Below are 11,114 nucleotides of genomic sequence, written 5' to 3'. Positions count from 1 at the left end.
CTCAAGAGCTTCAAGTCTCTGCTGCTTAGCCTCATTGGCTAAGCGTTAATCCTCAAGAGTAATTTCCTACTGAAACAATTGGAGATCCACTTTTTGATCACTAGACAACTCTGATAAGTGGCATTTTATACCACTTAGAACGTCTTAAAATGGCTTAAATTGGTGTCTTGAAATCAAGTATTTTGTGTATTTGATGCATTTTTCTAGTGTTTATGCATTTCAGGGTATTAGTTGCATTTCGGGGGAGGAATCATCAAGAATAAGCCTTGGCATGTGTTCACCATTACGAGAGGAAAGGAACGGGCAGATTACGGCGAAGAAACGGAGCAAACTTGGATTTTTTTCAGTGGAGGCCTGCGCGCCCGCGCAGCTATGCTGAGCGGCCGCGCAGGGTCGGGAATTTTGCTGAATTATTTTAGACTTCTACTTCTGTTTGGCTTCCAACTTCTATGTAATCTGAGTTTTATGGGACTATTATATAAGTAGATTTGAGACGTTTTCACAGGAGAGAAGAAGAAGAAAAAGAAGATTGTGTTTTACGCAAGAAGCGAAGGAGATAAGGAAGAAGACCGATTTAGCACACCGCAACGAAGAGGAAGCATATTTTCTTGTGATTCTTGTTTCGTTGTAACGTTGGATGCTAGTTTTCTTGCTTTGACTTATTTACTCTTGTGACGTACTTTGTTTTAATATAATTAGTTTAGTTATTATTTTCTTGTGTTTGTTTATCATGATTTCATATGAACCCATGATGGCGATAAGTTCTATTATGGGCTAATCGTGATCATGGGGTTGCAACGGATTTATTATGGAATTCTTTAGTTAATTGTTTAATACTTTAGTGTGTGATGATTGCTTGATATCTAGTATTGGTTGTGCGTATTCGTCTTATGTGCGTCGCGAACATATAAGATAGGGTGTTAATCTCTAGTGAAGCGATGGTGGATCTTGAGATTTAGAACTTGCCATGCTAGCATAGGTTCATGTACGTTGTGCATGATTAGTGGGTAACTCTAACAGTTTTATTTGCCCTATGTAATCAAAAAGAATAACTTGTGCTTAAATCGTTGTGTTGTCAATTTCTGTAGACATATAGGAACTCAACATAATTGATGACTATTCAACTTCTATCTTAATTGTGGATGCTTGGTAGAATGGTATTAGTACAATGAAAGTTGGCTTTTATCAGTTTCGTGTTATTCGATTAATATCATCACTGTCACATGCTAAAGGTAATAACAATGGCTATAGAAGGAAGTAATAATGAAGTTGTGATCTCATGAGTGTTTTATTATTGATAAATTGAAGTGTTAGTTAAGTGGTTAATTAAGTAGTTAATTATAGTTAATATTTAATCAACAATTTTAAGTGTTATTATCTTAACATTGAGAAGTAATCATACATTGGTGAGTGAGTTTAATTAGACAATAATTTAGTCTGAGTCTCTGAGGGAACGAACTAGAAAGTATTCTATATTACTTGCGAACGCGTATACTTGCGTGAATATTAGCGCGTGTTTTCGCCCTAACAAGTTTTTGGCGCCGCTGCCGGGGACTCGGCGTATTTGTTTAGTTTATGTACTTACCATCATTGGTCATTAGGACTCAGTGATTAGGACGTAGTAGTTACTTATTTTTTCTGGTTGTGTTTCAGGTACTTTAGCAAGCGTTTATGCAAACTCGTTCTCGTGCTCGCAAGAGGACTTTAGATACAGCTGAGGAGACAGACGAAGTGCTTGATATTCCGGAGAAGTTAGATTTTGAGGATTCGGATTCAGGAACTGAGCAGAAAGAACCAGTAAACATGGGAGATCGTATTGTTCAAGCTGATCCAGCTCTTATGGATTTTTCTCGGCCTAAAATTGATGACATTCAGTCAAACATCCTTCATCCGGCTATTCAAGCTAACACCTTTGAAATCAAGCCGGGCACTATTCAGATGGTGCAGAATTCGGTTTCTTTTGGAGGAGCGGCAACTGAAGACCCCAACATGCACATAAGGAATTTTGTCGAGATCTGCAGCACTTTTAAGTATAATGGCGTGACTGATGAGGCTATCAAGTTGAGGCTTTTTCCATTCTCACTAAGGGACAAGGCTAAAGACTGGTTACATTCTGAACCAGCTGGGTCCATCACTACGTGGCAAGATCTTGCGCAAAAGTTTCTGGTGAAGTTTTATCCGATGGCAAAGACTGCTGCTATGAGGAGTGCTCTTACTCAGTTTGTGCAGCAACCTACAGAATCTATGTGCGAGGCTTGGGAACGCTACAAGGAAATGTTGAGAAAATGTCCACATCATGGAATGCCGGATTGGATGGTGATAACTGGTTTCTATAATGGTTTGGGGCCCCAATCTCGACCCATGCTCGATGCAGCAGCTGGAGGCGCCTTATGGGCTAAAAGCTATACTGAGGCGTATAATCTTATAGAGACGATGGCTGCAAATGAGCATCAAAACCCAACTCAGAGGATGACGTCAGGCAAGGTAGCAGGTATTCTGGAAGTTGATGCAGCCACCGCTATTACAGCCCAGCTCCAAGCGCTATCAATGAAGGTTGATTCTTTGGCTACGTATGGAGTTAATCAAATAGCTATGGTTTGTGAGCTTTGTGCAGGTTCTCATGCTACGGATCAGTGTTCTCTTGTAAACGAATCTGTTCAGTATGTGAATAATTATCAGCGACAACAGCAGCCTGTGCCAGCGACCTATCATCCTAACAACAGAAATCATCCAAATTTCAGCTGGGGGAATAATCAGAATGCTATTCAGCCACCATATCAGCAAGGAGTGAGTAAACAGTTTAACCCACCTGGATTCCAGCAACCACAGCAGTATGCTATAAGGCAATCATATCCTCAACAGGGAAGTGCAACTGCACCTACTAGTGCTGATTTTGAGGAACTTAAGCTGTTGTGCAAGAGTCAGGCGGTTTCTATCAAGACCTTGGAAAATCAAATTGGTCAATTAGCCAATGCAGTGCTCAATCATCAACCTGGCACTCTTCCCAGTGACACGGAAGTACCAGGCAGGAAGGAAGCTAAAGAGCAAGTGAAGGCTATTACCTTAAGGTCTGGAAAAGTAGCTGATGCTGAAAAGGCAAAAGAATTAGAAGCTGAAATTAGAGGTGAAGAATCTAAGCAAAAGGAGAAAGCGGCGGAACCAAGGAAGACTACTGTTGAACACACTCTGCCTGAGGCTAATACAGGGGAGAAACAGCTCTATCCGCCACCACCTTTTCCTAAGAGATTGCAGCAACAAAAGCTGGATAGACAGTTCGGGAAGTTTCTGGAGGTGTTCAAGAAACTTCACAACAATATACCTTTCGCTGAGGCTCTGGAACAAATGCCTAGTTATGCGAAGTTTATGAAGACTATTCTTTCAAGGAAGGTGAAACTGGATGACCTTGAAACCGTTGCTCTCACGGAAGAATGCAGCGCTGTTCTGCAATAAAAGTTACCACCAAAACTGAAAGATCCAGGAAGCTTCACCATTCCTTGCACAATTGGCAATTTGACGTTTGACAAGTGCCTTTGTGATTTGGGAGCAAGCATTAATCTGATGCCGTTGTCGATCTTTAAAAAACTGGATCTGCCTGATCCAAAACCCACGTACATGTCACTACAATTGGCTGACCGTTCCATTACTTACCCAAGGGGTATAGTTGAGGATGTGCTCGTCAAAGTGGATAAGCTCTTCTTTCCAGCAGATTTTGTTATTCTGGATTTTGAGGAAGATAAGAAGATTCCCATAATCTTGGGAAGGCCTTTCTTGGCTACTGGCCGTACCTTGATAGATGTGCAAAAAGGGGAACTTACTATGCGGGTCCAAGATCAGGATGTGACCTTCAACGTATTCAAGGCAATGAAATTCCCTACAGAAGATGAGGAGTGCTTAAAAGTGGATGTGATTGATTCTGCGGTTACTTCGGAACTCGATCACATGCTAATGTCTGATGCATTAGAAAAGGCCTTAGTGGGGGATTTTGACAGCGATGATGAAGATAGCAACGAGCAATTACAATATCTGAACGCTTCTCCCTGGAAACGAAAGCTGGACATACCATTTGAATCTCTTGGTACTTCTGACCTCAAGAACGCAGAAGGAAAGCTCAAACCATCAATAGAGGAAGTACCTACCTTGGAGCTCAAGCCATTACCTGAACACTTGAGGTATGCTTTTTTAGGTGATTTTATCTACGTTACCTATTATTATTTCATCTGACCTTTCAGGTAGTGAGGAAGACAAGCTCTTAAGGATTTTGAGAGAATTCAAATCGGCTATAGGATGGACTATAGCAGACATCAAGGGGATAAGTCCTTCATATTGTATGCATAAAATTCTGCTAGAGGAAGGTAGTAAGCCAACTGTGGAACAGCAGCGAAGACTGAATCCCATCATGAAGGAGGTGGTGAAGAAAGAAATTCTGAAATGGCTAGATGCAGGCATCATTTATCCTATTTCTGACAGCTCATGGGTGAGCCCCGTACAATGTGTACCTAAGAAAGGAGGTATCATTGTGGTCGCAAATGAAAAGAATGAGCTCATCCCTACTCGAACAGTTACAGGATGGAGAGTATGCATGGATTATAGAAAATTGAACAAAGCCACAAGGAAGGATCACTTCCCCCTTCCATTTATTGATCAGATACTTGACAGATTGGCGGGTCATGAGTATTTTTGTCTTCTGGATGGTTATTCCGGGTATAATCAGATTTGTATTGCACCAGAGGATCAGGAAAAGACTACCTTCACTTGTCTATTTGGCACATTTGCTTTTCGCAGAGTTTCGTTTGGGTTATGTGGCGCCCCGGCCACCTTTCAGAGATGTATGATGGCTATATTCTCTGACATGATTGGAAATAACGTCGAAGTGTTCATGGATGACTTCTCCGTCTTTGGACACTCATATGATGAATGTTTGAATAATCTGCGCGCCGTACTCAAAAGGTGCGTGGAAACTAATTTGGTGCTTAATTGGGAGAAATGTCACTTTATGGTGCATGAAGGCATTATCCTTGGGCATAAGGTCTCTAGCAAGGGTCTGGAGGTGGACAAGGCCAAGGTGGGAGTCATTGAAAATCTTCCCCCACCTAATTCTGTGAAAGGAATCCGTAGTTTTCTTGGTCATGCGGGTTTTTATCGGCGATTCATCAAGGACTTTTCAAAGATATCTCAGCCGTTGTGCAATTTGCTTGAGAAAGATGTGCCTTTCAAATTTGATGATGAATGTTTGGCAGCATTCGAGACTCTCAAGGAGAGTTTGATCACGGCACCAGTCATTACAGCACCAGATTGGACAGAACCATTTGAGATGATGTGTGATGCGAGTGATTATGCGGTAGGTGCAGTTCTGGGACAGCGCAAGAAAAATCTCTTCCATGTGGTCTACTATGCGAGTAAGACTTTAAATGGTGCCCAATTGAACTACACCACTACTGAGAAGGAGCTTTTGGCTATAGTCTTTGGCTTTGAGAAATTTCGATCTTATCTGCTTGGTACGAAAGTAACAGTATTCACTGATCATGCAGCTATTCGCTATCTGGTTTCTAAGAAGGATTCGAAGCCGAGACTCATTCGTTGGGTGCTTTTACTTCAGGAATTTGAGTTAGAGATCAAAGATAGAAAAGGTACTGAGAATCAAGTAGCTGACCATCTCTCTAGGTTGGAGAATCCCGATTCTACTTCACAAGATAGGACGTTAATCAATGAATCTTTTCCGGATGAGCAGTTGTTTGCAATTCAGGAGGAAGAACCATGGTTTGCAGATATTGTAAACTATCTCATCAGCAATATAATGCCTCTTAATTTGACATCCGCTCAAAAGAAGAAGTTTCTGCATGAGGTGAAGTGGTATATGTGGGATGAACCATATTTGTTTAGACAGGGAGCTGACCAGATCATCAGGAGATGTATCCCGTTCTGTGAGACGGAGGGGATATTACGAGACTGCCATTCCACGGTTTATGGGGGACACTATGGAGGTGAGAAGATGGCAGCTCATATTCTGCAAGCAGGTTTTTTCTGGCCTACTTTGTTCAAGGATGCTCATCAGTTTGTTTTAAGGTGTGATCGTTGCCAAAGAGTGGGAAATTTGTCAAGGAAGGATGAAATGCCATTAAATGTGATGCTTGAAGTCGAGGTCTTTGATGTATGGGGAATCGATTTCATGGGGCCTTTTATCTCGTCTTGCAATAATCAGTACATCTTGCTGGCAGTCGATTATGTCTCAAAATGGGTCGAAGTTAAAGCTTTACCGACAAATGATACAAAGGCAGTGCTAAATTTTCTTTATAAGCAAATTTTCACAAGGTTTGGAACACCTCGGGTAATCATAAGTGATGAAGGATCGCATTTTTGTAACCGTAAGTTCACTTCTATGATGCAGCGTTATAATGTGAATCATCGAGTAGCTACTGCCTATCATCCGCAAACAAATGGTCAAGCGGAAGTGTCTAACAGAGAGATAAAGCGCATTCTAGAGAAGGTTGTTTGTCCGTCAAGGAAGGATTGGTCTTTAAAGCTCGATGAAGCTGTTTGGGCTTACAGAACAGCATACAAAACTCTACTTGGGATGTCACCGTTTCAGTTGGTGTACAGAAAGGGATGTCATCTACCTGCGGAGCTTGAGCATAAGGCCTACTGGGCATTGAAGAAGTTGAACCTGGATTTAGATGCAGCTGGTAAGAAAAGAATGCTTCAGCTTAATGAACTGGATGAATTTCGACTTCGAGCGTACGAAAATAACAAAATGTATAAGGAAAAGGTGAAGAGGTGGCACGATAGGAAGCTACATCCAAAGTTATTTATGCCAGGGCAACAAGTTCTCTTATTCAACTCTCGGCTCCGACTTTTTCCTGGGAAGTTGAAATCAAGGTGGTCTGGACCTTTTATTGTCAAAACTGTGTTTCCACATGGAGCGGTGGAAATTTTTGAGAATGATCCGGACCAAGCATTCAAGGTTAACGGTCAGCGGTTGAAGCACTACTATGGGGACATGGCAAACCGAGAAGTGGTTAGTGCCATTTTGTTGACTACTTGAGCAGGGTACGAAACGTCAAGCTAATGACGAAAAAGAAGCGCTGCGTGGGAGGCAACCCATGAATTATTGTTACAGGAACCCTTAGAAGTTAATAACCTATCCAAAAACACACAAAAAAATCAGAAAACAGGGGCTGAAATTTTTTTTTTCCAGTGACCCTCTGCGCGCCCGCGCAGCTAAGCTGAGCGGCCGCGCAGCAAGTTGAGCGCCCGCGCAGCTATGCTGAGCGGCCGCGCAGGGGTCGAGTACCAGAAATTTTTTTTACAGTTCAGAAAAAAAAAAAATCAAACAAAAACAAACACAAAAACAGTTTTAGCCCATAAACCCATGATTTGTTCCCACTACCCCATCATTTTATCCCTTAATTCCCAAACCCTAATCTAATCCACACCCTATATATACATACACCTATCCTTCATATCTCCCACAAAACTTCCTACACTTAAACCCTCTCACAAACATCAAATATCAGTTCTTACACGCTTTTATTCACGAATCAATGGCACCCAAGAGAGCACGCACTATTGATAGCAGCAGCACAGTTCCTACTGCTGATTCATCAAGGGGTACTGCTGCAAGGCCTCGGTTAACTGACAGAGCCGCGGAGGAGGAGTACACTAGGCTGTTGGGTAAGCCGATTCTGAAGGAGAGGGGGTTTTTACCATCGGGGAGGGATGATGAGTTGTTGCCCATGATTGCAGAGAAGGGGTGGATAGCTTTTTGTGAGTCACCCGAAGCAGTACCGATGAGCGTTGTTCGCGAGTTCTACGCGAACGCGAAGGCTGAAAAGAATGGGTTTTCTGTGGTCCGTGGGCTGACGGTTAATTATCATCCTGCGGCGATTCGCCGTGTGATTGGACAGCGTGAGAGGAAGCCCGAGGAGGAGAACTGGAATGAAAAGACTGCTGAGGATTTTGACTTGGATTTGATTTGTGCGACTCTCTTTTGACCGGGCACAGTTTGGACCCGCAGTACAGGCAATAATGAGTATCGTCACTTTTCGGCGATCGCCATGAACAGGTATGCCCGTGCATGGAATGCATTTATTTGTGCTAATATTTTGCCTTCTTCGCATGCACACGAGGTCACAGTTGAGAGAGCACAGCTGTTGTGGGGAATTCTGAATGAGGAGTACTATGTGGACCTTGGTGAGTTTATCTACCAAGGAATTCTGAAGTTTTTGAGGGGAGCAAAGCATATGAACATCCCTTATGCATCTATGGTTACGAAGCTATGCCGAGCAGTGGGAGTGAACTGGCCGGCTCATGAGCAGTTGCAGTTGCCAGCCACTCCGATTGATTCTGGCACTCTGAATGGGATGCAGGAGTGGACCGGTGGTGAGCCTGAGGAGCATGGGCTGGGTTATCGTCTTCCAGGAGGGCGTCCAGCACGAGGTGCTACTATGGCTAGGCCAGGGCGTGATGAGGCTGGTTCTTCGAGAGCTCAGGAGGGTGCTGGGATGGTTGATGCCCAGTATAGGAGGCTTTCACGGCGGATGGATGCCATGTATGAGACACAGAGCAGGTTTGCTCAGGAACTCACCCTTGCGTTAGGGACTGCTTTTCGAGGCCTTGGAGCTGATATCCAGTGGCCAGTTTTTGGTGAGGACTCTGCATACCCGCCGCCTGATACTCCACCCACTGAGGGTGATGATGATGATGACTCCGAGTAGGTATACCCTGTGTTCCTTTCTACTACTTTCACTGAGGACAGTAAAGATTTTTAGTTTGGGGGTGGTAGTTAAGGAATATTGTGTGTGTGTCATTTAGTTGCATATTCATGATAGTTTAGTTTATATAGTTGCATAATTTATGCCATATTGTTTTTTTATGTCATTTAGTTGCATATTCATGATAGTTTAGTTCATATAGTTGCATAATTTATGCCATATAGTTTTTTTTTATGAATGTCATGTAGCTCATGCATTTACCATGATCCCTTTTGCAATGATTTATCGACTGAATTGTGATATTGATGTGAGTGTAGTGATAGCATTAAAGTGATATTAAGTTGTGTAGGTTGATATGCATGCTAGAAACAATTGTAAGTCCACTAAGTCTTAGAGAATGCGAAAGGGCTAGATTGTGTTATGATTTGGTTGTTTTCAAGGTCAATCTACTTATTATGCTTAGAATTCGATTATAGGTTCTTAGTGATAAAGACATGAAAAAGAAAAATTTTGGAGAAAAAAAATATGGAAGTTGTTGCTAGTTGTGGCTAGGCGTCAAATGGCTAGTAGCCGGCTCGCATATGTTGCGAGTAGTCTAGGGTTGAGCAAGATGGAGCGAAACGCACTTGCTCAGAAATTAAAAAAAAAATAAAAAAAATAAAAATTTGGCATAATTGATCAAGAGTGGGCTCTTTGGTATTCGAGTTATTAAGTTCTTAGGGGACTTTGTGCCTAGCGACCTAAGGCTTTTAGAGTCTGGGATCCGCTAACCTAACGCTCGTTACATGGATATCATTGTACAAGTCTTTTGTGGACCTCACTCATTGCACGGTCAAATAAGCATTTGAGTTGTAAATAAAAAACACGATTCTGTAGTAAGCTCCAGAGTTCTTGTAGTGTTGTATATCACTTTGTGCCTAGAATTTTTATTCTTTGTATAATCGTAGGATTGCCTTGAGGATAGTCTAGTCATAGTAATTGGTCTAGTTCTGAAGCATATCTGTTAAGCATTTGCACACACCACGTTTCTGGCTGTATGTCCGTTTGCATGAGTTTATTGATCTTTAGTTGTCTAACTGCATTCGTTGAGATGTGGCAATTTGGTTGATTAATTGTAGTAAGGGGGATCGCTGCATTTTCATATAGATTGCATTCATGCATATTTTTATTTGTTTTTGAGTCTGTGACGCTTGAGGGCAAGCATCGATTTAAGTTTGGGGGTGTGATAAGTGGCATTTTATACCACTTAGAACGTCTTAAAATGGCTTAAATTGGTGTCTTGAAATCAAGTATTTTGTGTATTTGATGCGTTTTTCTAGTGTTTATGCATTTCAGGGTATTAGTTGCATTTCGGGGGAGGAATCATCAAGAATAAGCCTTGGCATGTGTTCACCATTGCGAGAGGAAATGAACGGGCAGATTACGGCGAAGAAACGGAGCAAACTTGGATTTTTTCCAGTGGAGGCCTGCGCGCCCGCGCAGCTATGCTGAGCGGCCGCGCAGGGTCGGGAATTTTGCTGAATTATTTTAGACTTCTACTTCTGTTTGGCTTCCAACTTCTATGTAATCTGAGTTTTATGGGACTATTATATAAGTAGATTTGAGACGTTTTCACAGGAGAGAAGAAGAAGAAAAAGAAGATTGTATTTTACGCAAGAAGCGAAGGAGATAAGGAAGAAGACCGATTTAGCACACCGCAACGAAGAGGAAGCATATTTTCTTGTGATTCTTGTTTCGTTGTAACGTTGGATGCTAGTTTTCTTGCTTTGACTTATTTACTCTTGTGACGTACTTTGTTTTAATATAATTAGTTTAGTTATTATTTTCTTGTGTTTGTTTATCATGATTTCATATGAACCCATGATGGCGATAAGTTCTATTATGGGCTAATCGTGATCATGGGGTTACAACGGATTTATTATGGAATTCTTTAGTTAATTGTTTAATACTTTAGTGTGTGATGATTACTTGATATCTAGTATTGGTTGTGCGTATTCGTCTTATGTGCGTCGCGAACATATAAGATAGGGTGTTAATCTCTAGTGAAGCGACGGTGGATCTTGAGATTTAGAACTTGCCATGCTAGCATAGGTTCATGTACGTTGTGCATGATTAGTGGGTAACTCTAACAGTTTTATTTGCCCTATGTAATCAAAAAGAATAACTTGTGCTTAAATCGTTGTGTTGTCAATTTCTGTAGACATATAGGAACTCAACATAATTGATGACTATTCAACTTCTATCTTAATTGTGGATGCTTGGTAGAATGGTATTAGTACAATGAAAGTTGGCTTTTATCAGTTTCGTGTTATTCGATTAATATCATTACTGTCACATGCTAAAGGTAATAACAATGGCTATAGAAGGAAGTAATAATGAAGTTGTGATCTCATGAGTGTTTTATTA

The 11,114-nt window shown here is 41.6% G+C and overlaps 1 non-coding gene across 1 annotated transcript; it reads right to left on the bottom strand.

Moving 5' to 3' along the window:
- Positions 1–2,196: 2,196 nt before the first annotated feature.
- Positions 2,197–2,303, bottom strand: LOC141669379 (small nucleolar RNA R71). The gene has a single exon (XR_012553665.1). It is a non-coding gene; the product is annotated as a small nucleolar RNA R71 (small nucleolar RNA).
- Between the last annotated feature and the right edge of the window lie 8,811 nt (positions 2,304–11,114).

This window comes from Apium graveolens, chromosome 6 (assembly GCF_009905375.1).
Source record: "Apium graveolens cultivar Ventura chromosome 6, ASM990537v1, whole genome shotgun sequence".
NCBI classification, from domain to species: Eukaryota; Viridiplantae; Streptophyta; class Magnoliopsida; order Apiales; family Apiaceae; genus Apium; species Apium graveolens.
Note: the sequence above shows the minus strand (reverse complement) of the source record. Positions and strands in the feature narration are given on the sequence as shown.